Source organism: Oratosquilla oratoria, chromosome 35 (genome assembly GCF_046742065.1).
Source record: "Oratosquilla oratoria isolate Oo_2021 chromosome 35, ASM4674206v1, whole genome shotgun sequence".
Lineage (NCBI taxonomy): Eukaryota > Metazoa > Arthropoda > Malacostraca > Stomatopoda > Squillidae > Oratosquilla > Oratosquilla oratoria.
The window spans coordinates 48,329,306-48,353,024 of NC_134811.1; the positions used below are offsets into that span (position 1 = coordinate 48,329,306).

A 23,719-nucleotide genomic window follows, 5' to 3' on the forward strand; every position below is an offset into this window, starting at 1 on the left:
CACCTTTACTTCAAACCACTCACTCTCTCCATTTCTAAACCTTACACAAGCTCTACTACTCTCATAAAAACTCCTGACTGCTCTTAACAGCTTTCCTCCTATCCCATATATCTGCAATACCTCTCACAGTGCCTTCCTGTTGAACATCATAAGTCTTTCCCAAATCCATAAAGGCCCAAAAAAACATCCTTACTTTCTCCTAAAGCTTTCTCACACATCTGCCCCACCACAAAAATCTGATCCATGCAACCCCTACCTGTCCTAAACCCACACCTCTGCTCACCAATCACTCCCTCCTTTCCTCTCCCAATCTTCTCAATCAAAACCCTCCCACAAGCCCTCCCTACCACACTCAACAAACTGATCCCCCCAAAACCACCACACTCACACTTGCCCCACCTTCCCTTGCAAAGCGGAACTACACAGGCACTGCTTTCACCCCATCTTTCCTCATCTCTCCTCCATTTTCCTCACTCACCACTGTTACTTTCTCAAGAGCCCCCTACTGCAAACACCCTTCCCTCCCTATTCCCTTTAACATTTAGCAACTCCCCAAAACATCCTCCTCCCACTGCCATCCCTTCCACCATCATCTCTGCATCTGCACCCTTCATCTTTTCCTCTCCGCTTGATCCTCCTCTTCCTCTCTCAATTTCCTTCCAAAACATCTCCCTATCACTTTCAAAATCCCATCACACTCCCACCCCACCCCACACTCCTCCCTGCCTCCCCCATCCCATGCTCCACCTCCCCTCTCCTCTCATATGATTTCCTTATCCCATCCTGCAACCAATCTGTGAACACTCGCCTCCTCTCTTCCACAACCTTCCCTGCTTTATCATCCCACCACTCACCACCCCTCCCTCTACCTCCCCCATCCTCCCTGCTCCACACACCAACCTTGCACACCTTGTTACTCTCTCCTCGAACCTTCTCCCACTCCCAGCTCCACCCTATCCCCCACCCCTCCTTCAGTCCCCTTTTGCACTCCTTCTCCCCTTCCTTCTCACCCACGCACCCTTCACCCTCCTCCCTCCATCTGTCCTCCACTCTAAACTCACCATCCACCAAAAACTAATCCGACACACCTGCCCCCCCCCCCCCCCAGAACATGCACATCCAAAACTCCTCCACTCCCCTCCTGGCCACCACCATGCAGTCCATCAAAGTCCCATCCACCACCCTCTCCCACATGCACCCATGCTTGAGCCCCCTCCCAAATACTGTACTTGCCATCACCAACTCTCTCTCCAGACACATCTCCTCCCGGAACTCTGCACCCCCCACCCCCGCCCACTGGTTCACCTCCCACCCCAGCACCAAGATCTCCCAATACCACCACATTGACACCTCTCCCTAAATCTTCTATGTGCTCACCTAAATCTATCCAAAAAGCCCCCCTCCTCCACACTACCCCCACCACCAGGCCCACATGTGCCTACAAAAACCTACACCTCTCTTCCCATTGCCACCCTCATTTACATCAACCTTGAAGAAACCTTCCTCCACTCCACCACATGTTCACCTATCTCCTCACCCACTAGCACAGCCACCCCCTCCCTCCCTTGTCCCCTCTTCACTCCTGACACCCTCCCAACTACACTCCCAAACTCAAACTCACCCCTCACTTAATGCCAACACACTGCCCATCTCCCCCCACACACACACTCCAGCAGTAGTTGAAGTAAGACATATGAAGAAGAAGCTCCAAAGCGCTAAGCAGCGCTTTGCTGACAGACAAATCTGGAACCGGCCCTGGTTGAGTTTACAAAAATGGGAAGGGAGAAGTGTACTACAAATGACCAAAAATGTTACTTTGTGTCTTTATTTTTTTTCTGGTCATTTACTCAAAAATGAAAGAAAAAAAAAACAGAAACCCAAGGGATAAAGAACCAACGAAGAGATGCCTAGACGTAAGTAGGGTGGAATCAGCTCTGGGGGTAATCCCTAAAAGGTCATGCCTGAACGAAACCCCGAAGATGTACCAAAGTTTTGAAAAAAAAAAAAAAAAAAAAAAAAAAAAAAAAAAAAAAAAAATCTGGTTTTGACAGAGTGGAATTATGTATAGAGGGATAGAAATGGAAAGAGAACCCAGGTTTAAAAATATAATGAAAAATAGGGAAATCAGCAACTTGTTAGATGAAATAATCAAACTCAAAAGTGAGTATAAAATGATGTACAAAGAGGTAGCCCTGCTAAGGAAGGCCAATGAAGAGAATAACAGGGAGATAGATGATTTGAAAAAGAAACTTATTAAATAGGATAAAGGGAGAAAATGGAAAATCTAAAAATGAAGATATGAATAGAAATGAGGCATTAAAGAAAGAGATGAAGGATCAAATGCAGGCAGTGACCAAGTGGAAGAGAACAAAGAAAATTATTTCCAAGAAATAAACAGTGGAAAGTAGAACAGGAAAGTAAAAAATTATCTTTTAAAGAAATAGTGAAGCAACAGGTCAAGGAAAATGCTGAGGAAATGGTAATTAAAGTAATTAAGGAGAAAGGTAATTTGGTCATGACACAGTGGATAAAAAAAGATGCATTGTAATCTTTGGTATTAAAGAGAAACATGATGTTCCTAGATATTAGAGAGAAAAAGAGGAGAAAGAGATTGCTAAAGAAATTCTGAGATTCAAGAGGAAGGACAAAATATAATAAAGAAATTGAGGAAACATATAGAATAAGAAAATACTCAAAAGAAAAACAATATAGGCCATTAAAAGTAAAACTTAGTTCTCAAATGATAGCAGAGAAAGTACTATCTAGAACAACAAAACTAGCAAATAATGAACATTACAAAAATGTATGGATAAAAAAAGAAATGAGTGATGGAGAAAAAGAGAAAGAAAAGAAACTTAAAAATGAAGCAAATGAAAAAAATGGAGAGAACTGAGAATGAAAAGAATGATTTTTTTGAGGCTAAGAAAACGGTATATCAAGAAAAAGGATACAAAGTAGACAGAAAAGGATGAGAGAGGAAGATAGCTTATACCAAAATAGGTGGAATGATTTCAGGATTGAATGAATTCAATCACTATCTGGCATTAGAAAAACCAGACATAATGGAATCGTAGAAACTAAATTAAAAAGTACTCTACCACCAAATACTGTGGGACAAGGTCTATACAACTGTTGGACAAAGGATAGAAAGGAAAAATAGTGTGGGGGAGTATTATTTTTTACTAAGAAAAACTTAGAGGTGACAATGATAACAGAAGGAAAAAATAATGTAGAATCAATTATGATAAAAGTTGAAAGCAATTACATGAAAAGTAGAAAATTTGTAGTAGTGTATGTGCGCCCCCAAACACAGTCCTGGACAGAAAGCGATCATTCCAAACAATTGGAAGATACAAAATATGAACTAATATACTGAAAGAAAGAGGAAATATAGTAATTATACATACATATATATATACACCAAGGCTTTTTCCCCCTTACAAGGGAGGTAGCCAAAAAGAAAAAGGCATAAAATCATTCCCACCCATTCCATCCCTAAATGCACTCCACTCCCCTCCCTCTTATCTTAGTACCTCCTGGATGATGGGTCATCCCTGCACCCTGTCCACTGCCCTGGGTCAGAGGCAGTGTTGCAATTCACAGCAAGGCCGCTTCATTAAATTGGCGACCCCCCCCCTATCCGTCCCTCCATGCAGGAAAGGAGAAGATGGGGAGAAATCCCTTTGGCTTCGTCAAATTTTGCTCACACATACTACCTCACTCCCCATCCCCCCACCCATTCCACCTCGTGCATTACAACATCATCCATTCTCCATTCACCCGTCTTCTGTCCTCTCCTGTCCGTCCTCAACAGACATTCCCCTCTTCCCCAAAGCCCCCTTCACCCCATCCATCCACCTCATCCTAGGACATCCCATCATGTTCACTCCCTCCACATCTGCCTTCCATACCTCTTTTACTAGTCTTTCTTCACTCATTCTTTCCATGTGTCCAAACCATCCTAATATTCTTTCATCAACCCTATCTCCCAACTCCCTTTCCACCCCTGTTCTCCTACTCACCTCCTCATTTCTCACTCTATCCAGCCTAGTAACCCCTATCATACTTCTCAGATGCCTCATCTCAAACACATTCAAATAGTAATTATGGGTGATTTTAATTTAAAAAAATATGTTGGGAAGAAATGACAGTGAAGGGTGGAAAAGACCTATGGGGAAACATAGTACTTGATATGACCATTGAATACATAATGACTCAATGAATAAAAGAAAATACCAGACGCAGAAACAATGAGGAACCATCAAGACTGGATTTAATACTTACATTAGAACCTGAAATTGTGGACAGAATTGATTACAAAACTCCAATAGTAAAGAGTGACCATGTACTAATAGAATTTGAACTAAAAGAGCAAATGGACTTAAGAAGAAATGAGAAACATAGAAAAGGAAGACTAATGTAAAACAAAACAAATTTTGAGAAACTCAAAAAATTATTTTGAAATGCACACTGGGATAAATTCCTAAATGAAGAAACAAAGATGGAAGAGAAATGGAATATACTAAAAGAAATTTATAATGAGGGAGTGAACAAACATGTACCACAACAAAAGCACGAAAGAGTATGCATAAAAAGCTGGCACAACAAAAAATGTAGTGAGGCTAAGGATAAATAGTGCAGCGGATTAGCTAACATATTGTGCACTTTTTGATAAAAGTACCAATTTTGGCACAGAGGTAGACCGATATATTATAAACAAATTTGGATGTGGAGCCATCGGCCAACTGCCCCCTGGCGACCGTGGTGGCCATTTTCCAAAATGGCCGCCAGCGGACACCCGAAAAACGAAAGAAGTTGGATAAAGTTTGCTGCTGAAGGTTTTAGTGAATGTTTATTGAATTGTTTTTAATCAAAACATGCCAGATAGTTATTAAGTCATATTTTAGGAGATGCTCTTATATTAATTTACATATTTATGCTAATTACAGATGAAATGGCGACAGGCAAAACCATAATCAAACATCAAATACTAACATTACTAACACTACTGCATATAATTATCATGTTAATTAACGCATCAGTAATGCCGAAAAGTTCACTGTTATACAGTTCCAGTATACTGCCAAAGTTACGTAAGTTATGCAAAGTTCAGAACCTTCGTCTTCATGTGACTTCAGTTCTGAGAGCACTCCCCGTCGCAAGCACACAGTGGTGTGCATTGCAGACTGGCCTTCTTGCACTTGCACTTTTTCACGCAGCCCTCCTTGCATTTGCAAGAGACGAGCTCCCTACAGATCTTGGATGCTTCGGGTAGCGTTGTCCACAAAGGTTCATACACGCCGCTGGTCTTGTTCCAACCCCAGTCGTTTGGTGATGGCAGTGTTGGTGAAGGAACCAGGGCCTGACCCCAGACATGTCCGCCCTGGTACACTGCTCGTCGGACGTGCTGCTCCAGGGCTGCCCTTGTCGGTGGAATCAGCTGGACGTTGCTTTTCTTTGCAAACAGTTTGCGACGTGCCTTGTCGATATCGGTTGCGGTGCTTGTTCTGTCGTAAAGCAGTATGATGAACCTCTCAATGGTGTGCATGGCGTCTTCATTAATATGATCCGGTGCAGTTGAGAGAAGAGTGAGTGTCTGGGTCAGCTCAGGTAGAGCTGTCCAAACTGCCCATGCTGTCCTCTTTCCATGTCCGGCGAAGCTGGAGACCGTGTCGCAGCCCGTCAAAGCATGAAACATCGGTAGTGCCTGAGCTTTTTCAGGACCCAGAGCCCGAGCAATCTCATGGGCTGCCAAGAATCGGAAAGTCTTCCCCGTGCCGAAGGACACCCACACTTCTGTTTCTTCATTCTCGGTGCGTGCCAGAGCCACTGCCAGGACAACCACATCAGTGTCAACTGTGCGGATAAGGACCTTCTTGTGGCCATTGTGAGCAGCGTGGGCGGCATGCAACATCATGCAGCTGTCGGCCTCCTCGTGGTTGCAAGGAGCCAGGGCTGAAGTATCCAGATGCGGTGGCTTTCTCAAGACATCATCCCCTTTAGTGATGACGAGCTCCTTGTCTGCAAGCTGGAGTGAGTCGTAGAAGACGCCAGAGAGGAAGTTGAACAACTCGGTCTTGTTCTCGTAGACTCTGAGGAAGCTGGCCCAGTCCCCGGGTATAGTTGCACTACCCACCACTCGTGTTCTAACCCGTTTTCCCCGCTTGGCTCTTGCCGTACCCTTCAACGAGTCTGTAATGTAGCGGTCCCACACCAGGTCCAGTCGCGTGGATTGATGAAGTTTTGAGAGTTTGTAAGGCACAAAGACTTGCTTGGCATACTCGTTGAAGGTTTTTGCTGTAGCAGGCTTCAGTAACTGGATGATGACTGCTCCATCTAGGACAATGCAGCTGGTTGGAGGAACCTCAGAACGGGGCTGACTGAAGTCTTCTAGACAAGTGAGAAGATCACTCTTTACACCAAGCCGGATGCCACCGCCGTCCGATAGTGCAGGCGGGCAGGCTTGGTTTTCATGTTGGAAGAATTCATCTAGATTCCCATCCCGGTTCTGGCACCCGATATACAGACGAGAGAAGAGGTCCACGTCGTTCTTGAGGGATTTCATTTGCTGCTTGCCCTTTGCCTGAGGTTTTGTAGCAGGCTGACCAAATATTTTGAGCTTGTTTCTGTGGATGGCATCTTCTATGGGTTTCGTTCTCTCCACCAGGCGTTCTCTGACGAATTTGTCAAACTGCTCCTGTCCCACTTTATGTGCACGACGGAGGGCGTCTACAGCTCCAGGTGGCGCGATCTCCTTGGTGTCGAGTACCAGCAGATCTTGACTATCCTCCTCAAATGGATTCCCAAAGTCTTCCATCACTTTGATCATTGACTGTACGTCTTTTAGGAAAGCAGTCTGCACACTCGATGACTGGTCATGATGCTTTGTGTCTTGTGACCGGTCTTGCTTTGAGTCCTGGAACTCTTCGATGAGCCTGGCAACCTCTGGTCCTGCCACTATCCACCGTCGTAGTGCGTTGGGATTGTCAGTCAGGCCTACTGCACCTCCGTCTCCTTTGATGGCTGCATTGTTCTGCTCGTGGGCCTGATCGAAAATGATGGCGGAGAACGGCCTGTTCGTCTTCTGGACGGTGAAATTCCCAGCTCGGAATTCCTCGGCTATTTCAGGGTGTGTCGTCGGCAGTTCCACCATGTCTCGCAGATGCACAGGAATCCAGCGCGCGTAGTTGGTGTGATCCAGGGCATGGAACCACACAGCTAGTTCTCTGAGGGCATCGATGTACATCGCAAACGACGCTTGGCGCAGAGAGCGCACGTACACCAGGACCGTCAGTTCCAGTTGCAGTACAGTTGCCCAGTAGTGGAACTGGGGGCAAGTCTCCGCCTTTTGCTGGCACCAGTCAGCAAACTCCAGCTGCTCGGTCCCGGCGTCATCCAGCTGGTAAATGTAGTGGTTGTAGGTGTGCTGGTGCAGTGTGAAGAGGGCTGCTGCTGTCACTTGATGCACTCGCCTGGTTCGACTGACATGTGATGCCCGCAAGAAGGAATCCGCTGTCCCGGCACTGGTGATCTTTGCCTGAACCAGTGCTTGCACCCATCCGCTCCCTTGCAATCAGTCACCAACGGTCTTCAGCGCTGCCATCTCGATATGAAGACCTCCAAAGAGGATGACGAACTTCTCTTCACCATATTCCTGTGGCCACTTCCACTGGATTTGCTTTGCCAAAGCAAAAAGCGGTTGGTCGAATGTGACCACTGGAATCTGGCTAGGGTTAAGATGTTCCACTGCGTTCCTTACGACATCCATGGAACGTTTTTCGGGTGTCCGCTGGTGGCCATTTTGGAAAATGGCCGCCACGGCCGCCAGGGGGCTGTTGGCCAAGGGCTCCACATCCAAATTTGTTTATAATATATCGGTCCACCTCTGTGCCAAATTTGGTGCTTTTATCAAAAAGTGCACAATATGTTGAAATTTCCTAGCTAAACCGCCGCACTAAAAAGAGACAAAGCTTGGAAAAGATGGAAAAAAAAAAGAAAAAAAAATCGAGTAAATGGCAAATATACATCAAACTAAGAGACGGTTATGTAAAAATACGCAGAGATGAAAAGAGAAACTATGAAAGAGATATAATAGAAAAATACAAAGAACAACTTGAACTTACAGGTATGCAAATGGTAAACTAAAAACTAAACATGAAATGGAAAAGCTGCACCAGGGAAATTATGAATATACAGAAGAAGCAGAAATGGCTGAAATTATGAACAATAATTTCAAATAAGTATTCACAATTGAAAGTTCACAGAACTGTGAGGTATTAGAGAGAGATCCCCCCCCAATGAAGGAAATAACTGTAACACAGAAGGAAATTAGAGATCAAATAAAAAACCTTGATGTCAGAAAATCACATGGTCCAGATGGAATTGCAAATTGGATACTGAAAGAATGCATAGAGGAGTTGATGGACAAAATATACAATATAATTAAATACTCACTCAAAGAAGGAAAGGTACCACAGGACTGGAAAAATGCAAATATTGCACCAATATATAAAGGAGGTAACAAGAAGATCCAACCAACTATAGACCAGTCTCCCTAACAAGCACAGTAGCAAAAATATGTGAAAAAGTTATCTAAAGTGGATGGATTAAACATCTGGAAGAAAAAAGTATACTGAATCCAAATCAATTTGGATTTAGACAGGGAAGATCATATACAACAAACCTGATCTGCTTCTATTCGAGACTAATAGAAATAATACTAGAAAGGGATGGATGGGCAGACTGTGCCTTTCTAGACCTATAAAAAGCATTTGATAAGGTAACACACAAGAAACTAATAAGAAAAATAGAATCAATAGGTGGCATTAGAGGAAAATTATTGGAATGGTTGGAAGACTTCCTGACTGGGAGAAAAATGAGGGTAGTAATTAGAGACAAACACTCAAACTGAGAATAAATGATAAGTGGTGTCCTGCAAGGTTTGGTATTGACTCCAATCATGTTTGCCATATATATAAATGATATGGATGAAGGAGATGAAGGAGTGGAGTGTTATATGAATTTCTTTGCAGATGATGCAAAAATACTAAAGAAAGTATGAACATAGGAGGATTGTGAATCATTACAGTTAGACCTGGACAAAATCTGGAAATGGACTCAATAGTGGAAATGAAGGTCAATGAAAGTGACATTTGACTACTTGGATGAGGAAATGATTAAAAAAATATTAGTTACACTAATAAGACCAAAACTGGAGTACACAGAGACACTATGGACACCCAGTACTAAAAAGAATATAAGAAATTAGAAAGAATACAAATAGCAATGACAAAGTTGGCACCAACTCTCCCCAAATTAACATACAAACAAAAATTGTCCAAATTGGAATTACCAACTCTGGAACAAAGAAGAGAAAGAGGAGATCTGTTGATTATTTATAGAATCATGAAAGGAATGGAAATCCTAGATAGGAATGATTTATTAAAATGAGACAATGGAAAAACAAGAGGAAACAGAAAGAAACTCAAAAAGGATAACTATAGAAGAGATCTGAAAAAAAAAGAAGCAAGCTTTCCACATAGAGTACTGGATACCTGGAATAATTTAGATAATGAAAGTGTGTGCAAACACCATTCAAGATGCTATTGAGCAGGTTTTAACCACTTTGGTACGATCATGAGGCGTGGGTGGGTACAGGGGATGCCAGTGTCGGCATCTTGTTTATATATTTCTTTTGTAGTTGTACATGAGTTACCCCCTGATTCTGTGAACTGGTATGATCACATTTTCTGTGTTTATTATTACTCAGAGTAAAAGAGAATGAGTAAAACAGCAGTGAATTTATATTTCATAATAATAGTAGTGTGATGCACTGTTCATATGGCAGCTGATGCTGTGCATGAGAATTTGATCTGAAATGAAGTGATTAACTTCACAATAACATGCAGAAGAGATCTGAACAAAAAAATAGCTTCCCACATAGAATGCTGGATACCTGGAATAAATTAGATAAGGAAACAGTGTGTGCAAACACTATTCAAGATTTTAAGAAAAAACTTGATGCTGAAAGATACAAAGATGGGTCACCACGAGCATAGCTCCCTTCCCAGACACCGAAGCGTACGGAAGTGCTGTGTTGTGAGTGTCTGCCTAGCTGTTTCACAGCCGGCAACGAATGAAACCTTGTTGTTATTGTGCGTGATGGCTACTCAGGGTGACTGGTAAACGCATATCTCCAGTTCGTTTTTTTTTCTTGTATAGTTTCTGGCAAAAATGGAAAATGATAGTGATAATGAAGAAAGAACAATGAAAGGAGGATTAGAAGTGACCACAGTTGAGAGTCCAAGAGGTGTGATACCCAAGCGCCTCTGTGCGATGGATACTCCAAGGATAAATCCAAGGTGGGAAGGTAATGTTTTTCTGGTTTCCATAGAAATTCAAGTGAAATAGGAAATCTTGATATAGACAGAGAAAGCAAGTACAGTAGTGCACTAAGAAATCCGGAAGTAAGTGAACTGATGGAAGAAATTATATACCTGAAATTCGATTACCGAGCTGTGCACAAAGAAATGATTACATTACGAAAAAGCAATGAACAAACCATAAAAGAATTGAATGACCTAAAAAGTGAAATAGATAGTCTAAAGAGAGAAAATGAAAAATTGAAAAATGAGGATAAAAATAAAAATGACAAACTAAAAAAGGAAGTCAAAGAACAGTTGAAAGTAGTGACCGGTAAAGTAGCAGAGTCAATCAAAGAAACAGACCTAATTGAAATAAAAAATCAGTGGAAGAAAGAACAGGAAAATCAAGAAATATCTTTCAGAAAAATATTAAAAGAGCAAATGGAAGAAAATACAAAAAATACATACATATACCAAGGCTTTTTCCCCCTTACACGGGGGGGTACCCAAAAAGAAAAAGGCATAGAAATCACTCCCATCCATTTCATTTCCCATTTGTTCCACTCCTCCCCTCCCTCCTATCTTGGCACCTCCTGGATGACGGGTCATCCCTGCATCCTGTCCACTGCCCTGGGTCAGAAGCAGTGTCGCAAGACACAGCACATTCACAGCAAGGCCACTTCATAAATTCGGTGACCCCCCCACACCTCTGTCCCCTCATGCAGAAAAGGAGAAGACGAGGAGAAATCCCTTCGGGCTGTGTCAAATTTTTTTCATACATACTTCCTCACCCCCCATCCCCCACCCACTCCCCATCATGCATCACAGCCTCATCTATACACAACCCTTCTCCATTCACCCCTATTTTCTGTCCTCTCCCGTCCTTCCTCCACAGACATTCCTCTCTTTTGTAAAGATATAGTTATAAAAGTAATAAAAGAAAAGGAAAACCTGGTGAGAGACACAGCTGACAAAGGAAAGTGCATTGTCGTCCATGGCATACAAGAAAAACATGATATGTATAGATACCAAAAAGAAAAGGAGGAGAAGGAACGAGTAAAAGAAATTCTGAAAGAAATACAGGATGAAGATAAAGACCTAGTTAAAGAAATTGATGAAATTCACAGGATAGGCAAATACTCAAAAGATAAACATCATAGACCTTTAAAAATAAAACTAAGGACACAAATGATGACAGAGGAAGTATTATCAAAAGCAGTCAAACTGGCAAATAGCGATAAATTAAAAAATATAAGAATACAAAAGGAAATGAACAACGAAGAAAAAGAGAAAGACAAAGCGCTTAGAATTGAAACAAATGATAAGAATGAAAAGAGAATAGAGTTGGGAAAAAACGAGTTTTTTTGGAGAGTGCTGGATTTGAGACTAAAAAAATGGTATATCAAGAAAATAGAAACCTAAACAAAAAAAGAAAAGAAAATATGAAAATATAAGTGGCATACACAAACATTGATGGTATGATCTCTGGGATAAATGAATTAAATGACTATCTAGAAACAGAAAAACCTGACATCATTGGTATAGTAGAGACAAAATTGAAAGGACCACTATTAACAAGCATAGTGGGACATGGTCTATATAACCATTGGGCGAAAAACAGAACTGAAAAGCGAGGAGGAGATGTAATGATATTGACCAAAAAAAAGGTTAAATGTGACAAAGATTATTGAGGGTCAGGGCAATACAGAATTATGATTAAAATTGACAACAAAAAGATGAAAAGCTAAAAATTTGAAGTAGTGTATGTAGCACCAAAAACCCATGCATGGTCAGATAGTGAACATTCCAAATTATTGGATGAAACAATAAAGGTGCTAAACGAGGTACTGAAAAAAGGTGGAAACAGACAGGTAGTCGTTGACTTACAACTAAGTTCGGTTCCGACAGACAGGTTGTAAGCCGATCTGGACGCAAGTTGGACTTTATATATATGCAGTATATATTACCCTTTATATATATATATTACCCTTTAAATATTATTTTTGTTACTGTACATATATATTGTATATTATATTTAGCATACTGAAATAACCTTAGCATCTCTGAACTATGTTGTATAGCAGGGGTGTGCAACCTTTTTCCCAAAGGGCCACTAGTCACTACTCTGTTGGTATGGAGGGCCACATAACCTTACTATTTCATGTTATTTACTACGATTGAAGACATATGTGAGATTATACTGATAAAGATAGATAAGTAGTTTGTTACTGATTTTATTTAAATTGGGATCACAAAAATAAGAATTGTCCAAAACAAATGTATTTTCCTTACTATAAATGAGCAAATGAAAGGCTACCATACCTTATCATTATAATGTACAAACATAAATAATTACTTAATATTAGTTAACTGGGTTCATTATCATAAGAATGATTATACACAGACATTTTCCTGACCATTAATTAGCAAATGAAAGGCTACCCTCTCTCTGAGGGCCGCATTATAGCTTATTTATTTCTAGGAGAAAGGGCCGCAATGAAAGCCTTTGAGGGCTGCAGGTTGCACAGGGCTGTTGTATAGTATTTTTTAACCTTTTTATAATTTTATCTGATTTTCTTTGGGAAACGTAGCCTAGGCCTAAGTATGCGGAATAATATCCTATCATCTTTGACCTATGACATTTAATACAGTATTTCTTAACCTTTTTATCATTTCCATCAGACTTTCTTTAGGAAACGTATGCATACTGAATAAAATCTTATTATCTTTCAGCTACGTTGTTTAATATTCATTAACTTTTTTATCATTTTCGTTAGGAAACATAGCCTAGGCCTATGCATACTGAATAAGTCCTGTCATCTTTGACCTACAAATACTTTTTTGTTGGTTAAATTAAAATCATTGTAAGGCAAAATTAGGGAAAAATTTATTTAAAACACATTCTTTTCGTTTACGTACTGTACCGAAAATATTGTTATCGACAACAGACTAGGCATAAACAAAGTTTACTGTTACATTTCATTAATCGCCAAACATAAAAATACAAAATGCTGTACCGAACATATTGTTATTGACAGCAGACTAGGCATGAAAAAAAGTTTTACCATTACATTTTATTAATTGCAAAACATATAAAAATACAAAATGCAAGGCAAAATTAGGATTTTTCTTTTTATTTCAAAATACATTCTTTTCATTTACGTACTGTACCAAATATATTGTTATCGACAACAAACTAGCCTAGGCATAAAAAAGTTTTACTGTTACATTTCATTAATTGCAAAACATATAAAAATACAAAAATACAAAATGCAATGCAAAATTTGGCAACATTTTACTTCAAACAAACAAAATGAAAGAATATTTAGCTGGCTGGGATGCTGACACTGCTGGCAGCCTGCCAAAACTATTGTACTCGCGTCTCGCGGTGTGCGGAGTAATTGTACTGCACTGCCTGGCATAACATTGCAATTCTATTACTCTATTAAATGTTAAATATTATTGCACTATCTTGTGGTCTTAAAGTCGATCAGTCGTAAGTCACACAGGTCGTAAGTTGACAACTACCAGTAATCATCAGTAATCATGGGCGATTTTAATGCAAAAGACATAATTTGGGAAGAAATGACAGTTAAAGGGGGAGATGAACTATGGAGCAACACGCTACTAGATATGACCATTGAATATACTCTAACACGATGGGTTAAGGAAAATACTAGATATAGGAATAATGAGGGACCATCAAAACTAGACCTAATATTGACTTCTAAACCAGACATGGTAAACAGAATGGAGTATAAAACACCAATTGGAAAGAGTGACCATATACTAATAGAGTTTGAATTAAAAGAACAAAACAATATAGACAGAAATGATAAACATAGAAAAGGAAGATTTATGTACAACAAAATGGACTTTGTAAAGCTAAGGAAATTCTTCCAAAATGCAAATTGGGATAGGTCCTCAAAAGAGGAAACAAACATGGAAGACAAATGGAACATATCTAACCTCTTCATTCTGGGGCACATCGCATGTCTGGCAGCATTAGCTGCCCGACGTGCGATGTTGCATCATAATAATCGCATTATAAAAAATAAAGTCAGTGCTCAATCGTTTGTTCTCTTTCACCAGTGAATTTTGATAACCATAGAAAATATGATGAACCCAGTTTAGAGAGAATGGAGGTTACATAGGTAGAACTACAATAAATATAATCAAGACGCCGACGTCGTCATCATTGCGTACCCACTTGCTCCTCATGACGCCTATGTAGGCGTCACTGTATGGAAGTGGTTAAAGAAAACTACAAAGAGGGAGTCAACAAATATGTACCAAAAAAGAAACGAAAAGAGATGTATGTAAAATGTTGGTTTAACAAAAGATGTAGTGAGGCTAAAGCCGGGAGAGATAAAGCGTGGAAAAAATGGAAGAAAGATAGAAAAACATCCAAATGGCAAACATGTAAAAAATCTAGAAACAAATATGTAAACATATGCAGGAAAGAAAATAAAGAATATAAAAGGGATATTATAGACAAATGTAAGGATCAACTGAAACTATTTTACAGATATGTAAATGACAAACTATAAGACAAGCATGATATAGTTAAATTGCGTGAAGGAGATAAAGAGTACACAGACGACACAGAGATGGCAGAAGTTATGATCAAACATTTCAGATCTGTCTTTACAATTGAGAGCTCTCAACCCTGGGAGGATGAACAATTGGAAAGTTCACCCATGATGAAAGAAATAAAAATAACACAAAGGGAAATAAGAGACCAAATAAAAAGCCTAGACGTCACAAAGTCGCATGGACCAGATGAAACTGCAAATTGGATGTTGAAAGAGTGTATAGACGAACTGACAGATAAAATACACAAGATAATAGACTTCTCATTAAAAGAGGAAAGGTACCACAAGATTGGAAAGATGCAAACATAGTACCAATACACAAAGAAGGAAACAGGGAAGATCTTACAAATTTTAGACCAGTGTCCCTCACAAGCACAGTAGCAAAAATATGCGAAAAAATCATCAGGAGAAGATGGACCAAACATTTGGAAGAAAACAAATAAACCCCAAACAATTTGGTTTTAGAAATGGAAGATCGTGCACCACCAATCTAATCTGCTTTTACTTGAGACTAATTGAAATAATACAAGTAAATGCCTTGGTGGACTGAAGAGTGTAATGAGGAATAGACATTTGGGAATGGATGCTAAGAGGAGACTGTATGAAGGAGTGATTGTGCCAACAGCACTGTATGGGGCAGAAACATGGAACATAAGAGAGGAAGAGAGAAGGAGTTTGAATGTGTTTGAGATGAGGTGTCTGAGAAGTATGATGGGGGTTACTAGGCTAGATAGAGTGAGAAATGAGGAGGTGAGGAGAAGAACGGGGGTGGAAAGGGAGTTGTTGTTGTTGTTGTTGTCGTTCCCTAGACTGTCTGTCCGAGCAGTCCCATCTCCCCAAGGAATGCTACAGCCGAAACTGGGTTTTCCCACAAATCCTTTATAGAGTGTATGTTGTGTTGTTTGCGTGCATGATTGTGTATAATGCAGTCTTCCATTAGTGTGTTGTATGGTATGGGGTGAAGTGTTACATCCTGGGCAGCTGTTCACAATGCGGTCATCCAGCCTCTTCTAGTAGCTTAGAAGTGCTGGGTGGTGGCCGCACCGCAGTCTGGCCAAGTGGACTCTGTCCTTTCATGGGAGAGAGGATTCAGAAGGGTGGATATCAGGGGGTCTGGCATGCAGCAGTGTGTTGTCTTTCAGTGTGTTAATGGAGCGGTGAGTGATATGATTATGAATATGTTTCCGGAGGCTGGTATTTGGTGGTTGTGGAGGAAGAGAAGAGAGTATTTGTGCGTAATAAAGGTCTTTGGGTGTTGTTTTAATGTTTCTTGGTGTGTGTGGGTGTTCTGCTATGTAGTGTAGCGGGTGTGATGTGTTTGTGGTGGCTGCGGCAAGTGTTTGTGTGCCTCTCATGTCGAGGTGGTCCTTGACTTTGAGGACTTTTGTTTCATGGTGTAAATGGTCTGTTGGTGTTGTATTTGTGCAGCCTGTAATTGTTTTTAGGGCTTTGTTTTGTATGATTTGAAGGGTGTTGTGGTGTGTCTCACTGAGATTAGGAGCCCATGCAGGACTCGCATAATTCAACACTGAGCGTATGCATTGTTTGTATATTGTTATATTAGTTTGTTTTGTCCAAATGTCATTCCAGTGATTGACTTAAGTGCGTTAAGTCTAGGTGTGCATTTGTTTTTTATGTTTGTGATGTGTTGTTTGAAAGACATGGATGTATCGTATGTTACACCAAGAATTTTCGGTGTGTTTGTGTGTGGTATTAGAGTGTTGTTGATGTAGAGATGAGGTATGTATTTGTGTTCTATTGTCCAGTTGGGAGTTGGGAGATAGGGTTGATGAAAGAGTATTAGGATGGTTTGGACACATGGAAAGAATGAGTGAAGAAAGACTAGTAAAAGAGGTATGGAAGGCAGATGTGGAGGGAGAGAACATGAGGGGAAGTTCTAGGATGAGGTGGATGGATGGGGTGAAGGGGGCTTTGGGGAAGAGGGGAATGTCTGTTGAGGAAAGACGGGAGACGACAGAAGACAGGGGAGAATGGAAAATGGTTGTATATGGATGATGTTGTGATGCATGAGGTGGAATGGGGGGTGAGGTAGTATGTGTGAGCAAAATTTGACGCAGCCCGAAGGGATTTCTCCCCATCTTCTCCTTTTATGCATGGGGTGACGGAGAGGGGGGGTCGCCGATTTAATGAAGCGGCCTTGCTGTGGATGTGCTGTGTCTTGTGACACTGCTTCTGACCCAGGGCAGTGGACAAGATGCAGGGATGACCCGTCATCCAGGAGGTGCTAAGATAAGAGGGAGGGTGGAGGGGTGTGGAGTGTATTCAGGGATAGAATGGGTGGGAATGATTTTATGCCTTTTCCTTTTTGGCTACCTCCCTTATAAGGGGGAAAAAGCCTTGGTATATGTATGTACAAGAAAGAGATGGATGGGCACTGTGCCTTCCTGGATTTGCAGAAAGCTTTTGACAAGGTACCACACAAAAAATTAATAAGCAAAATTGAAAAAAATACGAGGAATTCAAGGCAAACTGATGGAATGGATGAAGGACTTCTTAACTGGGAGAAAAATGAGAGTGGTACTTAGAGACAAAAATTCAAAATGGGAAGATGTAAAAAGTGGTATCCCACAAGCTGTTTTGGCTCCCTTAATGTTTGCCATATACATAAATGATAATGACAGGTGTAAACTGTTACATGAATTTTTTTTGCCGACGATGCTAAATTACTCAAGAGAGTGAAGACAGAAGATTGCAGATCACTACAAGATGTCTGGGGTATTGGCTGCATGTTATTGTGGCAAAGTGGCATGCAGTTGATACTTTAGGGTCTATATGGGGCGCCCCTATGGACCAGAGCCACACATCATTTTGGCTGTGATAGAGGAAAACTCTGTTCATAGAGAAATGATGACACTTTTATACTACGACTGTCCCTCCGTTATGCTGTCCCCCAACCCCTTGTTACTGTCCTGTACAATTTCTCTGAATATTCATTTCCTCTTTTGCCTACCTTCCCTGTAGTGGGGGAAAAGAATACTGCCACCAAGTAATTCCAGTTGGATCGTAAGAGGCGAGAAGAACGGGACGGGGATTGGGACTAGGCATCCTTCTCCTTGTAGCCCCACAGGGGACACTCCTAAAAGAAAAGCAAAGGCATAAGAGAGTCTGGGAGTTTTCCGACCAGCACCTTAAGGTTTGGGTCTTTTAATGTGCGTGGATGTGGTACAGATGAGAGTAAAAGGGAAGAGATAGGTACAGGTACTCCTCGTTTAATGACCTACTCGGTTAATGACAACTCGGAGTAACGACGGGCTTTATGACGTCGTTTAACGTAAATCTTCCAAGTTACGACGTCGTGTACGATAATTAAGTTGGCTAAGGCAAATTTGTATGATGTTATAAATGAACTTGTACGGTGGATATTAGCTGTGAGGTAAAGTGTTCTGAAGCTTAGGTCTACATTACCATCCTGCAAGCTGCAAAAACTACCTGGGGTACAGTGTATACCGGTAGTGGTAAATTTTTAGTTTCGACCATGGGCGCAATATAACAATAGAAAATTAATTATTAATTTTGTAAATTATAATGTATCAACGTAATATGCAATTTTGTGAGCGGAAATGAAAAAAAAATGCTAAAACAGATTTCGTAAGTAACGAAGTCATGTCGGACGAATGGTACACCATGTTTGTTATGATAGATGCCGATGTCGAAGAAATGAAAGGATGATGAATTAATTCGTCTAACCTAAACTAAACTAACCTAACCTGTATTTAATAAATCATTACCTGCAAAATAAATGTCATCCTGCTCGTCCTCGTTGTCGTCGTCGTGAGAGACATTGGCAGACGACAAGATGGCGTCCCGAGCCTATGCTACCGACTTCGTTCATTAGCATATTTTCTTGTAGCAAGGTATTTTTTACTTTCATTTCCGCCCACAAAATTGCATATTACGTTGATTAATTTTAATTTACAAAATTAATAATTAATTTTCTATTGTTATATTGCGCCCATGGTCGAAACTAAAAAAATACCCTGGTATTCAATATGGAATGTCAGCATAGGCGGATTTGGTCATATACGGTAATTTTAGGAACCTAACCACCGTAAATAAACAGTAAATAAAGCTTTAATGTACTGTATAAAAGAGGGAAAATACACGAAAATAAAGATACATGTATTGCTGGACATTGTACATACAGTACATGTACGTATATGTATACACTTTCGCTTAACGACCAATTCGGTTAACGATGGCGCGCTGGTCCCAATTGTCGTCGTTAAACGAGGAGTACCTGTAGTATGTTTGTGAGAAGAAAGATGGATGTGTTGGCTTTGAGTGAAACTAAGCTGAAAGGGAAGGGCGAGTGTAAGTGGGAGGTTATCAGGAGTGAAGAGAGGGAAAGGAAGGGAAGGGGTGGCTATACTAGTAAGTGATGAGATAGGTAAACGGGTAGTGGAGTGGAAGGAGGTTTCCTCAAGGATAATGTGGATGAAGGTGAAACTGGGAAAGGAGATGTGGGTTTTTGTAAGTGCATATGGACCTGGCAGTGAGAAGAGCGTAGAAGAAAGGGAGGCTTTTTGGATAGATTTAAATGAGTGCATAGAGGATTTAGGGAGAAATATCAATGTAATAGTACTGGGAGACCTTAATGCTAGGGTAGGAAATGATCCAATTGATGGAGTGGTTGGGAAATGTGGAGTTCCAGGAAAGAATCGTAGTGGAGAGTTGATGGTGGAAATGTGTCTAGAAAGAGAGTTGATGATAGCAAATACAGTGTTTCGGAAGAAAGTCAAGCATAAGTACACATGTGAGAGGGTGGTGGAGGGAAGGGTGGTAGATAGAGCGTTAATGGACTATGTAGTGGTAAATAGGTTTATGATAGGAAGAGTTAAGGATGTACATGTGCTAAGGGGAGAGGGTGGGGGAATATCAGATTATTTTTTGGTGGAAGGTAAGTTGAGAGTGGAGGATAGATGGAGAAAGAGGAAAGGGACAAAAGGTAGGGTGGTACTTAGAGTGAACTCTTTAAATGAAAAGGAAAAGGAGAAGGAGTACAAGAAGAAGCTGAAGGAGGAGTGGGAGGGAGTGAAGGATAGAGTAGAGCTAGGTGTGGAGGAGGAATGGGGATGGTTCAAGGAGGGAGTCACAAAGTGTGCAAAGATGGTGTGTGGAACAAGAAGGACAGGAGGAAATAGAAGAAAGGGTAGTGAATGGTGGGATGAGGAAACAAAGAAGGTTGTAGAAGAGAAGAAGTGAGCTTTCACAGATTGGTTACAAAATAGGACGAGGAAGTCATATGAGAGGTACAAAGAAAAGAAAGAGAAGTAAAGCAAAAGGTAAAGGCTGCAAAGAGGAGAGCAGATGTGAAATGGGGTAAGAGTGTGACAGAAAATTTTGAAAGTAATAAAAAGATGTTTTGGAAAGAAATTAAGAGAGGAAGAGGAGGCAAATCAAGTAGAGAAAAAAAGGTAAAAGGTGCAGATGGAGAGATGATAATGGAAGAGAATATTTTAGGGAGTTGTTAAATGTGAAGGAGGATAGGGAGGGAAAGATTGCTGCAGTGGGAAATGCTAAGGAAATGACCGTGATGAGTGAGGAAAATGGAGGAGAAATAAGGAAGGATGAAGTGGAGGCAGTTGTTAAGATGATGAAAGCAGGTAAGGCACCTGGTCTGGATGGATGCCATGCAGAATGTCTAAAAAAAGGAGGTACAGTGATGGTAGACTGGCTGGTGAGGTTATTTAATGTTTGCTGGAGAGAGGGTAGAGTGCCGGAGGACTTGAGGAATGCTTGTATAGTTCCACTTTACAAGGGAAAAGGGGACAAGTGTGGGTGTAGTAGTTTCAGAGGGATTAGCTTGTTAAGTGTAGTTGGGAAGGCTTATGGGAGGATCTTGATGGAGAGGATTAGGAGAGGAACAGTGGGAGTAATTGGTGAGGAGCAGTGTGGATTTAGGACGGGTAGAGGTTGTGTAGATCAGATTTTTGTGGTAAGACAGATATGTGAGAAAGCTATAGGAAAGGGGAAGGATGTTTTTTGGGCCTTTATGGAACTGGAAAAGGCTTCCGACAGGTTAGACAGAAAGGCACTGTGGGAGGTTTTGCGGATATACGGGATAGGAGGAAAGCTTCTAGGAGCTGTCAAGAGTTTTTATGAGAGTAGTAGAGCTTGTGTCAGGATTAGAAATGGAGAGAGTGAGTGGTTCGAGGTAAAGGTGGGACTTCGTCAAGGATGCGTTATGTCGCCCTGGCTGTTCAACTTATACATGGATGGGGTGGTGCGAGAGGTAAATGCAAGGGTAATGGGTCAGGGATTGGAGATGGTTAAAGAAAATGGAGAAAAGTGGGAGGTGAGCCAGCTGTTGTTTGCAGACGACACTGCACTTGTGGCAGGATCAGAGGAGGGATTGAGGAAGTTGGAGACAGAGTTTGGGAGAGTGTGTGATAGAAGAAAGCTGAATATAAATGTGGGTAAAAGTAAGGTGATGAAATATACAAGGGGTGAAAGTGGCAGTAGTTTTGAAGTGAGCATTAAGGGAGAGCGACTGGAGGAAGTGGATAGTTTTAGATACTTGGGTGCAAATGTGGCAGGAATAGGTGGAGTGAAGGTGGAGGTACAATGTAGATTGAGAGAAGCGAGTAAATGCCTTGGTGGATTAAAAAGTGTAATGAGGAATAGACATTTGGGAATGGATGCTAAGAGAAGACTATATGAAGGAGTGATTGTGCCAACAGCACTGTATGGAGCAGAAACATGGAACATAAGAGAGAAAGAGAGAAGGAGTTTGAATGTGTTTGAGATGAGGTGTCTGAGAAGTATGGTGGGGGTTACAAGGCTAGATAGAGTGAGAAATGAGGTGAGGAGGAGAACAGGGGTGGAAAGGGAGTTGGGAGATAGGGTTGATGAAAGAGCATTAGGATGGTTTGGACACATGGAAAGAATGAGTGAATAAAGACTAGTAAAAGAGGTATGGAAGGTAGATGTGGAGGGAGTGAACATGACATGAAGGGATGTCCTAGGATGAGGTGGATGGATGGGGTGAAGGGGGCTTTGGGGAAGAGGGGAATGTCTGTTGAGGAAGGATGGGAGAGGACAGAAGACAGGGGTGAATGGAGAATGGTTGTATATGGATGATGTTGTGATGCATGAGGTGGAATGGGCGGGGGGATGGGGGGTGAGGTAGTATGTGTGAGAAAAATTTGACGCAGCCCGAAGGGATTTCTCCCCGTCTTCTCCTTTATGCATGGGGGGACGGAGAGGGGGGGTCGCCGATTTAATGAAGCGGCCTTGCTGTGGATGTGCTGTGTCTTGCGTCACTGCTTCTGACCCAGGGCAGTGGACAAGGTGCAGGGATGACCCGTCATCCAGGAGGTGCTAAGATGAGAGGGAGGGTGGAGGGGTGAGGAGTGTATTCAGGGATGGAATGGGTGGGAATGATTTTATGCCTTTTCCTTTTTGGCTACCTCCCTTGTAAGGGGGAAAAAGCCTTGGTATATGTATGTATGTACAAGATGACCTGTACAAAGTATGGGAATGGAGCCAGAAACATGAGATTAATTTCAACATCAAGAAATGTAGCATAATGGAATTTGGAAAAGGCAAAAATAGAGTTTCGAGAAAATATACGATGGGAAACAAAGTAGTACAGAAAATAAACTCAGAGAGGGACCTAGGAGTAATCATCTCAAGTGACCTGACACCCAACAAACATGTAAACAAGTTATTCAGAGAGACCTACAATTTATTAAGATCAATGAAAGTGGCCTTCGATTACATGGATGAGGAGATGGTTAAGAAATTAATTTTTACTTTCATAAGACCAAAATTAGAATATGCTATATCAATGTGGGCACCTAGCTCAAAGAAAAACACAAGGAAATTAGAAAGAATCCAAAGAGCGGCAACAAAGATGGCACCCACACTATAGAATTTGACATATGAACAAAGATTGGAAAAATTACAGCTGTCAACATTAGAGCAGAGAAGGGAAAGAGGCGACTTGTTGACTATTTTCAGAATTATGAAGGGGATGGAAGTTATTGATAGAGATGACCTATTAAAATGGGACAAAAGAGAAACAAGAGGACACGCAAATAAATTAAAGAAAGACAGTTACAGAAGAGACCTGAAAAAGAACAGTTTCCCGCACAGAGTGATCGATGTCTGGAATGGGCTGAACAGTGAAACAGAAAATGCCAAAACTATACACGAGTTTAAAACTAAACTGGATGTGGAGAGATACGAAAACGGGTCACAACGAGCATAGCTCCCATCCTGTAAAATACAACTAGGTAAATACCCCAGACATTTAGCAATCAACCCTATCTCCCAGCTCCCTTTCCACCCCTGTTCTCCTCCTCACCTCCTCATTTCTGACTCTATCTAGCCTAGTAACCCCCATCATACTTCTCAGACACCTCATCTCAAACTCCTTCTCTCTTCTTCTCTTATGTTCCATGGATTGATGAAAGAATATTAGGATGGGTTTGACACATGGAAAGAATGAGTGAAGAAAGACTAGTAAAAGAGGTATGGAAGGCAGATGTGGAGGGAGTGAACATGAGGGGACGTCCTAGGATGAGGTGGATGGATGGGGTGAAGGGCGCTTTGGGGAAGAGGGGAATGTCTGTTGAGGAAGGACGGGAGAGGACAGAAGACAGGGGAGAATGGTTGTATATGGATGATGTTGTGATTGCATGAGGTGGAATGGGCAGGGGGATGGGGGGGTGAGGTAGTAAGTGTGAGCAAAAGTTGACGCAGCCCGAAGGGATTTCTCCCCGTCTTCTCCTTTTA

At 41.3% G+C, this 23,719-nt stretch overlaps 1 protein-coding gene across 7 annotated transcripts in view; it reads right to left on the reverse strand.

The window, feature by feature from the left end:
- LOC143018655 (F-box only protein 30-like) overlaps window positions 1-23,719 on the reverse strand; it is a 142,104-nt gene that overhangs the window by 70,062 nt on the left and 48,323 nt on the right. The gene's annotated exons all lie outside the window — the stretch shown is intronic.